We start from the raw sequence: 16,637 nt of genomic DNA on the forward strand, positions 1-16,637 counted from the left end.
ATTTCGGCTCTGGTCATGATCTCACGGTTTGGATGTTCAAGCCCCGTATCTGGCTCTGTTCTAGTGGCACTGAGCCTACTTGGGATTCTCCTCTCTCTCCCTCCCTGACTTGTGCTCTCTCTTGTGCTCTCGCTCTCTCAAAATAAATAAATAAAACATTTTTAAAGATGCAGTTCTGGATATTTCTATTAGATCAACCTGCTGTGTTACCCAAATAGTCATTATCCTTATTTTTAAAAACTGAACCGCTTAATATTTTGGTTTCCGAGAGAAGCATATTAAAGTTTTCAGTATAGTTTTGGGTCAGTTTCTCCTTGTACTTTCAGCAGATTTTACTTTGCACGTTTTGAATCTATGTTGTTAGATGTAAAGAGCTTCAAGACTATTTTACCTTTCTGTTGTAGAGTTTGTCAAGATGAACTATTTCCTCTTAGTTTCCTTTCACTTTGAATTCAACTTTGCTATTATATTAATATGAATCGATATATGTTATATTAATATTGCTATACCTTTATATGTTTGTATATTTTCCAAGTATTGTAAGTTGATCAAAAAGAAGCCTCAGGGTCTCTGGCTGACCTAGTCCATAGAGCATGCAACTCTTGATCTCGGGGTTGTGAGTTTGAGCCCCATGTTGGGTGGTGAGATTACTTAAAAATAAAATCTTAGAAAAAGAAAAAAGATGCCACAGTAACTCCTTCCCTTCTCAAATCCATACCCCTTTCTAGTGTGACTTTGCCACTCCTCCCAGCAAAGGTGAGTGTCTTTTCGCACCCTCACGTCTCTGGAATTTAAAAATCTCCAGTCTGGGGGTGCCTGGGTGGCTCAGTCAGTTAAGTGTCCGACTTCGGCGCAGGTCATGATCTCATGGTTCGTGGGTTCTAGCCCCCACATTGGGCTCTGTGCTGATAGCTAACTCAGAGCCTGGAGCCTGCTTTAGATTCTGTATCTCCCTCTCTCTGACCCTCCCCTGCTCACACTGTCTCTCTCTCCTGTTTGCTTTCTCTCAGAAATAAATAAAACATTAAAAAAATTGTTCGTTTTTTTTTTAAATAAAAATCTCTAGTCTGGGGGCGCTTGGGTGGCTCAGTCGGTTAAGCATCTGACTCTTGATTTTGGCTCAGGTCATGATCTCATGGTTCGTGGGATTGAGTCCTATGTCAGGCTCCGTGCTGACAGTGCGGAGCTTGCTTGGAATTCTCTCTCCCTCTCTCTCTGCTCCTCCCATGCACGCTCTCTCTCTCTCAAAATAAATAAATAAATTAAAAAGAATCTCCAGATTGAGAGCCTCTATTATTTAATAGGTGATCAACTCTTTCATATTGGGGCATTATTCTGTCTTCATGCATCCCTATTCTTTGTTTGTTTCTTTTCTTTCCTTTCTTTCCTAGTTTATCAGGATGCTTGTGGCTGTGAATAACAGGGACTGCAGTTAAACAGTGGCTTAACCAACAGAGAGTTAAAGGCTCACGTAGCTGGACACCCAGCGGGAGAACGAGCCTGTGACTAGTGGTGTTATCATGAACCCTGATTCCTTCCATCCCTTGGATCTGCTATCTGCAGCACCAGCTTCATCCCAAGGCTGCTTCCTTGAGGGGTCAAGGGATGTAGAGTATCCATAGCTTTTCCTTTAGACCAGGTGTTCTCGACCTTGGCACCATTGACATTTTGGGCTGAATAGTTGTTGCAGAGGGCTGTCCTTTGCACTGTAGAATGTTTAGCACATCCATGGCTTCTCTCTGCTGGATGCCAGAGCTCTTCTCCATTTGGGACAACCAAAACTGTCTCCAGACGTTGCCAAAAGTCTCAGGGTGGAGGGGGCAAAACTGCCCCCAGCTGAGAACTGGGTGTGTTTACTGATGGTCTAAGGCTCCCATGTCCACACCTGAACCAATTACTGGGGCAAAGGGAGTAGATACTCTGATTTAGTTAAATTAAGATTTGTACTTGAAGCTGAAGGCGGAGTAGGCATCTCCCAGGATCTGTGGCCATGGGAAAGGGGTGGGATCCTCACACAAAACTCTGGCTGTTGACTGGAAGGTAGTAAATAATGCTTGGGAGGTAGCTAGTCATGTCTATTAATCTGGCTTTTGATTATATATTCTTGGATCTGTTTCTCCTTCTGCAGTCTACTTCTATGTGTCTAGGGGTTATTCTTTAAATACATGCACTGATTTAAATTTGTAGGTTTCTAATTATGTGTATTTTTTTTTAAGTTTATTTATTTTGAGAGAGAGAAAGAGCAGAGGAGAGACAGAGAGAGGGAGAGAGAGAATCCCAAGCAGGCTCCACGCTGTCAGTGTGGAACCCAAAGCAGGGCTTGAACTCATGAACTGTGAAATCATCACTTGAGCCAAAGGTGGACACTTAACCGAATGAGCTACCCAGGTGCCCCAATAATGTGTACTGTTAAACAGCACCTATATCTACCTCTAGAACCTAAGGCAACAACAAAGGAATCTGGGCAAGCTTTAACTTCCTTCTGGAATTCCCTACTGGCAACTTCTTAGTTGATTTTGTTTAGATCATTACTTAAAAATTTTATACAGGCAATACTTCAATGTCTTAATGTTTTCCTAATGTATTAATTTGCTATTACTTCTTATATTCCATACATTTTTTGGGAATTATTCTTTGTGTATTTGTGTGTGTATGTGTGTATCTTTCTTCAGATCTGAGAAATTCTTGGGTTTTAAAAAAATTGTTTCTTATCAATTCTTTTGTCAACGTCTGAAAATTTTTTTTGATGAATGTTAGAATTTTTAGATTCTTATCTGCACGTCATTGAACTTTTCTTTCTTTTCCCCATTTCCCTTTGTTCTGCATTCTGGGAATATTCTTCTGTCTAATCTTCCAGCTTACTGTTTTTCTATTTAGTTGAAGTATTCTACCATTCAGCCCATCTACTGAGTTTTAAATGTCAATGCTTTCATATTTTTATTTACAAAGACTTTACTATTTGTAAGATATTTTTTAATGTTTTTATTTAGTTTTCAGAGAGACAGAGACAGAGCATGAGTGGGGGAGGGGCAGAGAGAGAGAGAGACCCAGAATCTGAACCAGGCTTCAGGCTCTGAGCTGTCAGCACAGAGCCAGATGTGGGGCTCCAACTCGCAAACTGTGAGATCCGAACTTGTGGAACTGTGAGATGACGACTTGAGCCCAGATCAAGAGTAGACCGCTAAACAGACTGTGCCACCCAAGGGCCCCTAAAGCTGCATTTTAAGAGAAGACCGCATTTTCACAAAGTTGACCACAGACTCAACTACAAAGGAAATATTAACACATCCCCGCTTCCCAAAATAATAATCAGACCATCTTCATTCATCACAGTGCAATAAAATAAGAAATGAAAAACAAAATGATAGCTGAACAACCACAAAAAAAGCCAATGGAGGTAAGAGAGGGAGTCTGCGAAGATGGGGGTGGGGGAAGCAGAGACTGGCTCCTCCCTGATTCCTTCCTGTCTGCCTGGCCTGCTTACAGGCTCCCCAGGCTCACACCCTGGGCCTTCCCCTTACTCCCTTGTCACATCCTCTAGGGCTTGGCAGTTTCCTGGATCTTGCAGAATCAGCTTTAAAGTGACCCCATCAGAGATACCAACACCAGAAGCTAGCGTGTCCTCTCGGAGGTCAGAGGGTTTTTTTAAAGTTTTATTTTTTTAAATCTTGGGTGCCTGGGTGGCCCAGTCGGTTGAGCACGTGACTCTTGGTTTTGACTCAGGTCATGATCTCGCGGTTCATGAGTTGGAGCCCACATCGGGCTCTGTGCTAACAGTGCAGAGCCTGCTTGGGATTCTGTCTCTCAGCCCCTTCCCTCCTCATGCTCTCTCTCCTAAGATAAATAAAACTAAAAGAATGTTTTAGCCCTAGGGGTGGTAGCTGCTTCTTCCAGCTGCTGTGGTATCTGTGATACTGCAGAATTCTTTTTTTGACTTCTCAGTTACCTAGTTAACAACTTTAAGCCTAGCTAACAGTTCTCTGTAGTCGATTCTTTGTTGACTAAGTGGTATGGTTTCTGTCTCCCAACTGGCATCTTTTAATATGCTTCATTTTATCTATTAAAAGATGTGTTTATGGTTGTGATTTGCAACCCAGGGAGGGCTCGGTCCTAAGATCATAGCATCAAATTGTTAGACTTCCCTTTCCAAAGGAGAATCACCGAGGACAAAGCCCACAAAACACAAAAGGAATTAGTTATTCAGGTTTATTTTAGTCCGGCCAGATGGCCCCTCCCAAGCACCCAAAGAGTCCTCAGAAGAGCGCCCTGCAGAGCCATAGCTCAGGGTTTATATAGGGAGAGGGGCGAAGCCGGTGTACAGAAGCAAGAATTTTGCGGTTAGAGGTGGGGGTTGCTTAACAGTTGCTTGAAGAACATGTTTGACAGTTCTAATCAAGGTTCAATAGATTTACATCTCAGGGACTTGCTGCAGCCAGGAGGAGCTAGGTTGCTCAACCCGTGACCTTTTACCAGAATAGAGTTTGAGATCAAACAATGGCGAGCCCCTCACCTTTTGGCCCAAGGGAGTTTTTACAAAATGATAAAGTGGTTAGTCCTCCAATATATTGCCTCTCTAAGTGGTCATAGTTGGCCGCTGGCCCCGGGATGGAGCAGTCTTTGACTTCAGCTGAGACCCTCCTGGACAGGGCAAGGCAGGGTAGGTAGGGCAGCTGAGGAGAAGCCTTCATAAATGTAAATATTTATTTATTTATTTGAGTGACAAAGAGAGCAGGGGAGAGAAGCAGAGGGAGAGAGAGAGTCTTAAGTAGTTTCCATGCTCAGTGTAGAATATGACACGGGGCTCGATCCCACGACCCCGGCCTCGATCCCACGACCCCGGGATCATGACATGAGTTGAAATCAAGAGTCGGACACTCAACCAACTGAGCCATCCAGGTGGCCCAACAGGCACAGAGTTTTAGTTTGGGACAATGAAAAAGTTCTGGAGACGGATATTGGTGATGGTTGCATAACAATGTAAATATTCTTAATGCCACTGAATTGTACACTCAAAAATGGCTAAAATGGAAAATTATATGTTTCACAATAAAAAATGTTTGTTACAAAAACTGTACGTAAACCTACCTTATGATCGAGCAGTTCTACTCCTGTATTTATCCAAAAGAAATGAAAACTAAAAGCTGTGCACAAGAATGCTGTTAGTGGCTTTATTTATGATAGCTTTAAACAGCAAATAACCCAAGGTGTCCATTAATAGAATGGCTAAACCACGTGTCGTTAACCTTAAAAATAAAAACTTCCGGTTTATTTTACCAGCAAAAGATGGCTTTATTCAGGAATAAAAAAGAATAGCAATCTAGGACAAACAAGTTGGGACAAACCCGAAGGCAAGTCTGGGGAACAATGGAGAGGTAGACTCTTTTAAGGAGAAAAAGGGTAAGTTGGGAAGGCTGTCATAAACTAAAAGTCCATTGGAGAAAACTGGGTGTTTCAAGTATGGTGGCTTCTCATTGGCTCAGCTGTTGCCTGGGGGGATGGGGAAAGCATCTCTCCCTCTGGCTTGGGTAGAAGGGTGTACCTACAAGGTGCAAGGTCAAGTCCATGTAAGGTCAAGTTCATCTCTTCCTGTTGGGTCTACAATTAACTATGCATGAGAGGTCTCCTTGCCGAAAGCTCCTGGCTCCATTTTAATGAGGTTTCTCAGTTATTATTTTTCACATTTCTCCCTTTTGATCTTTCCTTGAAAGCATCATTGATCAATAGTCAGGTTCCTTATATTTAGTGTGCTTTTTCTCTCAATGCCAAGAAGAACCTTTCCTGGTTGTCATGTCTAACGATGGAGGGAAAATGCATCGCAGTTGGAAACCACTGAAGCCACACTGGACTAACAGTGTGGGTTAGAAGGGAGAAACTCTCAGGCACTTCTCTTTGGAAGTCTGTATCTTCCTTTCTGCAAGGGCACCTCCTTTCTGCAAAAGATTGATAGACAAGTACAGAACTAAAAGCAACATGACAGTTCCAAACTGTACGTTGGTTTTAAACCAGGACTCAAGGTCTGAAAGTACCCAACTGTAAATGTTTATTGGCGGGGCGCCTGGGTGGCTCAGTAGGTTAAGCATCTGACTTTGGCTCAGGTCATGATCTCACTGCTCCTGAGTTTGAGGCCCGCTTCGGACTCTGTGTTGATAGCGTGAAGCCTGGAGCCTGCTTCGGATTCTGTCTCTGTCTCTCGTCCCTCTGCCCCTCCCCTGCTTGCGTTCTGTCTCTGTCTTTCTCTGTCAAATATGAAATAAAAACAACATGAGAAAATTTTAAAAATGCTTATTGGCACTTATCTGGGCTTAGGGAAGTAAGGTTTCCCCTATGAAGGCAAACCCGAAATCAGATATACCTCCTGTATCTCCTCTTAAAGTGACTATGAGGCAAAATATTCAAATACTGTGGGAGTGCGCCGAATGAAAAAACAGTACATTTGGGAAGAAACAGCACATGTATAAACACGAAGGAACAGGTGATGAACTTTTTTTGCAAGAAGAGCAAAACTTCAAAGATAAAGGAAAAAAATACTGTTACCTCCAAAGAACTGTTTAGAACCATACGTGTTATTCAATAGTAGTTTGTAAAGTTGTCAATTTAGAAACCATGAATTGGGGTTAAGAATCCAGAGTCAGTTAATAGTCCAGATAAAAGAGTACTGTGAATTCTGAACCTTCTAACCCTTCAGAAATGCTCACGGGATCACTATGTGGCTGTTTGTGAAAAGCTCGTAATCAAAGGAGGTTTCCTCCCTTTGCAAGACATTGGGAAATTAAGATAAAGGGCGTTTTCCTTCAGCAAGAGAGATAGAAGCAGCAGTGGGAACAGGTGTATAGGCCTGGTCCGGACATCTTGGGAAAGCTGTCTGTCCAGATGCTATCTCTTTCAGTTCTGAGAAATCTTTACTTTCGGGTCACCAGATGGTATGCAGGTCAAGCCAGGGTTTGGTGTTTTATTTACGTGTGTCACATACATCCAAGAGTCTATTCCCTGGAGTTTGGTGGTGCAAGGATAGTTAAAGGGGACTCTGTGACTATTTCTGCAGTGGCCTTAACTAATAGGGCAGTGCAAGAATGGCCCTCAGGCAAGGGCGATATCCACGAGCCATAGAGGAGATACAGTTCCGTTGTTGCCTGTAATCCCCACAGGGCCATGATGGTCCCTGTGCTTCTGGGCTAGTACTCCAAGGGCATTCACATACAAAGAGGTAAAAGGGAGTTGGTAATTAGGATCCGAAGGGCAGGGAGTTTTGTTAGACTTTTAAAGTCCCAAAGGCTATGTCATCTCCCTCTTGCCAAGTAATAGGGTTAGGTATGTCGTTTTTTAGTAAAGCACAGAGAGGCTGAACCATACGAGAGGAATTTGGAATCCAATTGTGATAATAGCCAGCCAGTCCAAGAAATTGCTCAGTTTTAGGTTTTGGGAAATTCAGGAAGCCTTGAAATCTACCTGGATCCAAATCTAGTCCTTGGTCTGAGATCAGGTGCCCTAAATAATCGAACCTGGGTTTGAACAAACTGCAATTTTTCTTTGGACACTTTATGTCCCTTTGAAACCAAGAGTTTTAACAAGAGGATGTGCTCTTCCGACGAGGAGGTTTGAGAAGGGGAGCAGAGAAGCAGGTCATCAGCCTACTGTAACAAATTAGAGCCTGGAAAAAATGTTCTATCATCCAAATCAGCCTTTAAGTTTTGTGAGAAATGGGAAGGAATTTCTGTGTAACCCTGGGGCACTACTATCCAGGTGTATTGCCATTCCCCTCAAACGAAGGCAAAAAGGTATTGGCTGTCCTTATCAACAGGGATACTAAGATGCACTGTATAGGACACTGATCGTGAAAAATTTGCTTTCAGTGAGAATGGATGTCAGTAGTGTATGAGGGTCGGGACCTGGATGCCAAGGGTAACAATGTTAGTTGTTGCTTGAAGGTCATGGGCAAACATCCATCCTTGGCTAATTGGTTTTCTCATGGTAAAATAGGGGTGTTACAGGGACTAGTAAAGGGGATACTGAGGCCCCAATTCTTATAATCCTCTATTATGGACTCGATGCCCCGAGGCTTCCTTATTTATAGGGTATTAGTTAATTCTAGAGAGAGGTTTTGAGGGACCTATTTGAGTCTTGATGGGAGGTGCACTGTGGACTCTGCCAGTATCAGTTGATGATTTTGCCCATAGAGAGGGTGGTAGCTGACCCAAAAGGAACAAATGATTACTGTCCTCGGACTCAGCTATGGTGCATCAGAAAAGATGCCAAAAGGTCATTCATTTCCTTTTGTTCACTAATTTTGTTACCACTGTCAAATTCTAGAATTATGTTTCCCTTTTGGGAGAAAGAAATTCTGGCATGATATTCTTCTCAGAAAGCTCAGCCCAATAAATGAATAGGCGCTGAGGAACTAAGGAGAAGAGGGTATGTATCTCTCAAAGGGCCTACTAGGTTCAGAGATGAGAATCTGTTGAGGTTTATCAGAGACCCCCCAGTATTTGAGCGGCTTTTTAGTGCTCAGAGGCAGGGGCTGCTTTAGAGCAGTGGAGGTAAGCACAGAGTATAGTTCTTGTGTCAGTAAGAACAGAGAGGGATTCATTCCCAGTAAGGACGGTAGTTTTTCCCAGCTGATTAGGAGGGAGGAGATGAGCATAAGATGGCTGCCTTGTGTCAGTAGACAAGAAAGATGGGGTCTTCAAGAAAGAAGAGGCCTCAGAAGCCACCTTTTTCCTTTTTAATTGTTTGTTTGCCTCCTTTGGTTTATAAATTGCTATCTTGGAGAGAGGCAATTTTATTTATTTTATTATTATGTTTTAAGCTTTTCAAAACCCACAAGGTAGGTTGTTTGTTCCTTATTATTTAGTTGTGGTCATGGAGACTATCCCAATTTTCCATAAAACCTTCTCGATCCTGCTTCAGTATCACGGCATGAAAGATTCAAAGTGCCACTAGACATAAGGACCAGTTTTTTTTAAACATCATAAACCATGATGCTAGTTAATGTTTAAATGGGAACATTTGATACGGTCGGATGAAAGATACCAAAATATCAGGAGAGAGGGATTTAGATTCCTGATAGCATTTGGAAGCTTCAAAATACCAATTAAAATAGGAATCCTATTCAGTCCTATTCAGTTTTGTCGATTTTAGAACCATGGTCGTCCAATTCAGCTTTGAGAAAGGTAAGTTTGGGGAGATCAAAAGCTCCCTATAATGGCCATTGAAGTTCTAAATCACTTCTGGTTAAGTCAGTCCATGTATTTATAAGTGTACATGCAGAGGAGACCATAGGTTTTTTGTTTTTGTTTTTAATTTTATTTATTTTTGAGAGACAGAGAGACAGAGCATGAGCAGGGGAGGGGCAGAAAGAGAGGGAGACACAGAATCTGAATCAGGCTCCAGGCTCTGAGCTATCAGCCCAGAGCCTGACGTGGTGCTCATACTCAGACTGGGAGATCGTGACCTGGGCTGAAGTTGGATGCTCAACTGACTAAGCCACCCAGGCGCCCGCATAGTTTTTAAACATAAAACGGGCTGGACTCTCAGTAAGGGTGGGGCCTTCAAAGCATTTTGATGACGAGGATCCCATTTCTTAGAGGTTTTTCAGGAACAGCCTGGCTCCAGAAGGAATCAGACGGAGGGTAGTTAGCACAGTGTCTGGGGGAACAGGCCAGTTCCAAACAGGATTTGGACCCAAGGCTATGCCGGCTCCAACAGGGCACAGTTCCAACTGGACCAGTTCGGTCCCAAAGGGGAGTAGGAACAAAGGCCAACACGGTTCGAACTGGCACAATTCCAACGGGAACAGTCTGATGCCGAAAAGGAATCCAACCAGAGGCCAAACTGTACTCTCAGAGATTAAAAAAAAAAAAAAAAGGCATTAAATAGGTCCCCAGTAAAGCCTGGAGAGCTCAGACACAAAGTGTGGAGCTCAAAATCCAGGAAAACACTTACCCTCCAACCCCAAGAAGATTCAAGAAAGCAGGGAGCTGCAACAGCTCCATGGGTATACCCCACCTGTTTGCTCACCAGCCCTGGGAGCCCTGGGGTGGGGGTGGCGGTCTTCTCTGGATGCCACCTCTGACCACCAAGTAATATTAACTTTAAAAAAAATTGTTTTTAATGTTTTTTTTTTCATTTATTTCTAGGAGAGAGAGACAGCGTGAGCAGGGGAGGGTCAGAGAGAGAGGGAATCACAGACTCTGAAACAGGCTCCAGGCTCTGAGCTGGCAGTCAGCACAAAGCCCGACGCGGGGCTCGAACCCACGAACCGCGAGATCATGACCTAAGCGAAAGTCGGATGCCTAACCGACTAAGCCACCCAGGCGCCCCAATATTAACTTTAAAAATAAAAACTGCCAGTTATTTTATGAGTTTATTCAGAAATTAAAGAGAATTGTAATCCGGGACAAAGAAGCTGCACCCAAACCACAGGCAAGTCCAAAGAAGAGAGGAGAGGTATGCTTTTTTAAGGAGAGAAGAGGTAAGTTGGGAAGGCTGTTAGAAACTAAAAATCTGCTGGGAGAAACTGGGAGTTCCAAGCACGGTGGCTTCTCATTGGCTGAGCTGTTGCCCTGGGGGATGAGGAAAGCATCTCTTTCTTTGGCTGGAGTAGTAGAGTGGTATCCACTAGCCTGGTCAAGTTGTGTCTTCCATGGTCAAGTTGGGTCTGCAATTGACGGCCGCGTGGTGGTGCGTGAGAGCTCCCCCTGTCGAAACCTTCAGACTCCATTTTAGTGAAGTTTCCCGCTGTCATTTTTCACAGTGTATACATGTAAAGGAATTTTGAAGCCAGTCAGTTCCTGGCTGAACAGAGATGGGAGTGAAGATTGTTTTCCTCTACTTCCTTGTCTTTCTTCAGCCTCACAGGGTAAGCTTTCCTACTGACCCCAACACTTTGACCTAAGGATAGCACAGAGAGAGAGGTACTGCAGCCCCAGAGTTCTGTGGCTGCCTCTGTTAAGACTCTCTCTTCCTCCTCTCCATCATCATCTGTGCTTAGTCTCCTTAGAGACTGCCATCATGTACCTGGTCCAGTATGTTTGGGTTCAACTGTTGACAGAACTGACAGGGGAGCCACCCATCTTCTCAGCAGGGGGATTTAGGGCAGCCAGGTGCCCTAGCATGCCTGGGCCCCAGTTTTCATCTCTCTAGTGGTCCTAGTGCTATCTGATTTTTCCTATATGTCAAATTAGGACCCTTAGCCACCATCACGCAGGGTCTCTGTGAGTCCTGATTAGTGCCTTCTTGAGGGTGGTCCTTGAGAGACCCGGTTCTAAGTGCCAGGCACTGGTCATGAGCCTCCTACTCCAGTGGCCCTCTGAGCACCCTACTCTGCAGAGTGTCAAGGGCATGGATTCTCGAATCACACAATCTGTATTTGAATCTGGTCTCTCCTACTTACTTAGGTGACCTCACCATGGGTCAGTGTTCTCATCTGTAAAAGGAAAATATAATGGTATGGGAGTGGCCGTAGTTAACAAGGTGTAAGGTTCTTAGGACAGTGCCTGGCACATGGTAAGCACTGTAGAAGTGTGTTATTTTTCCCCACTCACCACCGTATTCTCCATATCCTTTGAAAAAATGTGTTCTCGAATGACAAGCGAAAGAAATAACAAATGCATCCTGTATCAGCCTGGATCCAGAAACCACACCAGGAATTTGGACAGAGGAAATTCAGTGTAAAAAATTGTTAACCAGCAGACAGGGAGTAACCACTGAGAGGGGTAAATGGAGCTCTAATGAATACAGGAATAGGGCGAGAGGGAGAAGCCACTACCTCCAGAGACGACGTAGGAAACCCATGGAAGGAAGAAACTTGGAAGGGGCCCTCCCTCCTGCCAAAGCTGAGACTCATGATGGTGGCCTACTGGACGGCAGAGAGGTTTCCCGAGGTGCAGCAGGCTAGAGTCGACAGGTAGGAGACTGTGCTGGGGGATGGCAAAATCTCACTGGGAAGCCACCCGGCTGTGCTCCAGGAGCCAGAAGAAAAACACTCTCCACTCACGGACAGGCCCAAGGTGGCGCTGGCTAACAGGATTGCAGAGCAGGGCAGAGACAGGCGTATTGGGGGCAGAGAAGCACTTAGTTAATAGCAGGCACACACCCCATCTATGTTCTCAAACTTAAAAAGATTAATAGGGAATCTTTCTTATTTATGATTTATGTATTTATAGCAGTACAAAGGGGACTAGGATTGGGGGGGCCGTGTGTTCTGGCTGTCCACGACAGGCACACCTCATGCTCATTGATCCAGTATTATTATTTTTTAATGTTTTTAAAATTTATTTAAAAATCTTTTTAAATGTCTTTTATTTATTTTTGAGAGAGAGATAGAGGCCGCATGAGCAGGGGAGGGTCAGAGAGAAAGGGAGACACAGAGTCCGAAGACAGGCTCCAGGCTCTGAGCTAGCTGTCAGCACAGAGCCCGACGTGGGGCTCGAACCCACGAACTGTGAGATCATGCCCTGAGCCAAAGTCAGATGCTTAATCGGCTGAGCCACTCAGGCACCCCTAAAATTTATTTTTGAGAGAGAGAGAGAGAGAGAGAGAGATACCAGTGTGAGCAGGGGAGGGGCAGAGGAAGAGGAAGACAGAATCTGAAGCAGGTTCTGAGCTGTCCGCACAGAACTGGATGCGGGGCTTGAACTCATGAACTGTGAGATCATGACCTGAGCTGAAGTCGGATACTCAAGTGGCTGAGCCACCCAGGTGCCCCTGATCCAGTATTATTGGCTTCTAGGAACGTCCTTGTTTGGAGGATGAATTCATGCTACCTCCTGGAGTGTTGTTTTCTATTAAGCTACTCCCACTGATAGTGGCTAGAGGCACAATAAACACACACACACACACACACACACACACACACACACACACACAAGCAGACACCTGCTTGAAGAGCTACTGAGGCAGTCCAGGTGTTGAGGGGCCATGACTTCAGGGAGAAGAGAAGTGCACTGAGATGAGTGTGACACCCTGAGAGGTTTTCCCCTCCAAAGCTTGGCTGGTATGTAGGTGGGAGGAACCAAGAGGGAGAAAAGCTGGGCAGAGAACAGCAGCAGTTCTCAAGAGTAATATATGATAAAAAGAAAAAGTACATTTGAGTCTGTCTAAAAGAGCTCTTCTAATAAGTATATAATAAAAAGTCTAAGTAATATGAAAGTACAGCATCATCGTTCAAATGGCAGCATTTTTTCTTTTCTTTTTTAATTTATTTTGAAACAGAGACAAAGCACGACTGGGGGAGGGACAGAGAGAGAGAGGAGAGAGAGAGAATCCCAAGCAGGCTCTGCACTGTCAGCTCGGAGCCTGTTGTAGGGCTGGATCTCATGTGGGGCTGGACCTCACCAGGATCGTGGCCTGAGCCGGTCAGACGGTCAACCAACTGAGCCACCTAGGACACCCTCCTTTCTTAATGGTACATAAAACAACTGTATATTTTCCAGTTTAGGGCATCTCAGAGTTGTTGAAATGCGGTATATTTGTTCCCATACATGAGTGTTTCTATAGGGAAGATTCCTAGAAGCAGAAGCACTGGGTCAAAGGATACATGCATTTGATAGATCCTACCCAACGGTCTTAAAACACAAACAAACAAACAACAGCGTCCATTTCCCACAATGTTGGAGGCCGCGCCGGCTCCGACAGGTCCAGGGGTCCCTGAAGGATGGATGGTGTCGGCGAGAGAGTGAGAGAGCCCCGAGATCCTTTCTGATCACCAGGCAGACATCTCCGTCCTGTTGGTTTTGGTGTCTTTATTTATAGGTCAGGAAATGGAATTTTTACAATGGATAGCTCTTTGTGATAAGGTGTTTTTGGAAAATGTACAGAAACAGGTTTTACAGAAGTCTTCTTGCAGAACTGCCCCAATTATAGTGAGGTTGAGTAACTAAGAAAATAACAAGGTGTTCACATTTTAATAACACTAAGATTAAGTCATAGGTTTGTAGATACTCTTATCCATCCTCATCACAGCTGCCAGGGTAAGGGAAGGTGTTTGTGGAAAGTAGGCCTTAGGGAAGGGGCTGCTATACACCATCAGTTAGCAAAGGTGTAGGTACTAACTTATCTTCTGTCCTTCTCTCTAGGTTAGGCTCTTTGTCTCCAGGCAAGACTTGATTTTCCAGTTATATTCTTTACAGTACCGGAGAGCCAACCATACCTTTAGAGTTTAGCTTATTTCTCAATACGTAGAATAGCCTCTATGAGTGCATTTACCTTTGTGTCTAGTTTTATGATTTCTTGAATAGCTAGGGCATGAAAGACATTTTTGGTTAGTTGATTTACATGTGGAGCTGTATGAACATCTTGGACTAACGCAACGGTAGAAACAGAATTGTACATGTAAAGGTCAGTCTTTTATGAGTAAGGGTCATTAGCCTGTTCATAGCTCAAGGGAAAGTATGGAGGGAAACAGGACCTTCTGGAGACACGATGTCTGTTCCCATAATCAAAAGAAGTTCCTTCACAAGGTGCAATCATCATACCAGGGCCAGAATAAGGGGACAAGTCACTCCCGATATTGATCAACAAGGTACCCTAGGGGTCAGTGCTCAAGCAGAAATAATTGAGTGGGGGTGGATATCGGTCATCATCTGATTGGCAAGAGACCGTGCAAACTTGCTTTAACCTCACCAGGAGTTTTCTCGACTAGTGGGCTCAGAATGGCTCCCAACACCACACTCTTACCAACAATCGGTGTTAGCAGTCTTTCTGAGTTTCTTCTCACCTGACGGGCTCTTCCCATGTCTTCATTTCAGCTTCAATCCAGAATGAAGGGATCTGTGTTTCCCCAAGTTACATGCTCCATGGCTGCATGTAACTGGTTCAGTCTGCCTCACTTCCCTGGAGTTTGGGCCTTGGGCCTTTCTCCTCCTAAAGGAAAATAAAGGGTAATTTCCCCACGTGGTGCTGGGGTGGATCATGGGCTAATTAGCACAGGAGGGGGCCTCAGATGCTGCCTGATCCCAGGAGTTCGGAAAGTTATTCAAGATGGTCCGCACTTACAGGTGGACCTGTAAACTTCTAGTCTGAAAAAAAGTATTCTTCAGACAACCCCCTGCCCCATGAAAATGGGATCACTTTGGGAACGTCCTGATGCATGTTGACCAGCACCTGCAGCAGCATCCGGACACCAGGCATGTGCCTATGACTCAGCCACTCCGGTGGATCCTATGTGGGTTTTGGGGACTCTAGGGCAACTTTGTGTAGTCATATACTGCTTGATATATGCCCATAATGGAACGCTGGCTAAAAACATAAAAGGTGAAGAGTTTGCTGAAATAAAGTAAATGAAGACCATCATATGAAAATTCTACAGTGTGACTCAAGATGATCTTCGTTCACGGGACATGCAGATTGCATTCAGCTGATCAAAATGTTTATCTGGTTCATCCTGATATCAAAAAACCAAAGCCAAAAAAGAGAAAGTAGGTACGATACAGCCTTTCATTATTAGGAATAAACATGAGCTAGACCCACTTCATACTATCTGCAGAATCTCATCATTTAGACATGAAAACAAGAAAGTGATAAAAATAAACCAGTTTTTTTTTCAAGTGCAAAAAGCGTAAATTCCAAACGTTCACTTAGAAAAGCAGTTTTTGTCTACTTTTGATGCTACAATGAGTTGTTAAATTTCATACATTGTAATATACATTTGTCCCAATGCCAATATGATAAATGTTCTTTTATTTATTTCTTCTTTTAAGTTTATTTTAGAGAGAGAGAGCATGGGAAAGGGAGAGATGAAGAGAATGTTAAGCAGGCTCCATGCTCAGCACAGAGCCCAATGTGGGCTTGATCCTACAAACCTGGGATCATGACCTGAGCTGAAATCAAGAGTTGGATGCTCAAAGGACTGAGCCACGCAGGCACCCTGATAAATGTTCTCTTGAAAGTTATTTGTTAACAGCATTGTTGGTGGGAATGCAAATTAGTGTAGCCACTCTGGAAAACAGTATAAAGGTTCCTCAAAAAGTTAAAAATAGAACTACCTTATGATCCAGCAATTACACTCCTAGGTATTTACCCAAAGAATACAAAAATACCAACTCAAAGGGATACATGCACTCCAATGTTTATAGCAACATTATCTACAATAGCCAAATTATGGAAACAGCCCGAGTGTCCACTGACTGATGAACGGATAAAAAAAGATGTGGTACATACACACACACACACACACACAGGACTATGACTCAACCATGAAAAAGAATGAAATCTTGCCATTTGCAACAACATGGATGGAGTTAGAGAGTATTATGCTAAGGGAAATGAGTCAGAGAAAGACAAATACCATATAATTTCACTCATATATGGAACTTAAGAAACAAACAAGCAAAGGGAAAAAGAGAGAGGCAAATCACAAAGCAGACACTTAACTACAGAGAACAAACTGATAGTTACCAGAGGGGTTAAAACAGGTGATGGGGATTACGGAGTGCACTTGGGATGAGCACCGGGTGATGTATGGAAGTGTTGAATCACTATATTGTACACCTGAAACTAATATTTACATAATTCATATAATTATGAAAGTAAAGGGAAATAGGTTAAGACTAATCTTTATATTATAGACTTTGCTTGAGATTATTTTAAAGTTATACATGTCTAAAATAAATTTTATTTTAAAATAATTTATTACACATCAC

This window comes from Crocuta crocuta, unplaced genomic scaffold, assembly GCF_008692635.1.
Source record: "Crocuta crocuta isolate KB4526 unplaced genomic scaffold, BGI_CrCroc_1.0 scaffold118, whole genome shotgun sequence".
NCBI classification, from domain to species: Eukaryota; Metazoa; Chordata; class Mammalia; order Carnivora; family Hyaenidae; genus Crocuta; species Crocuta crocuta.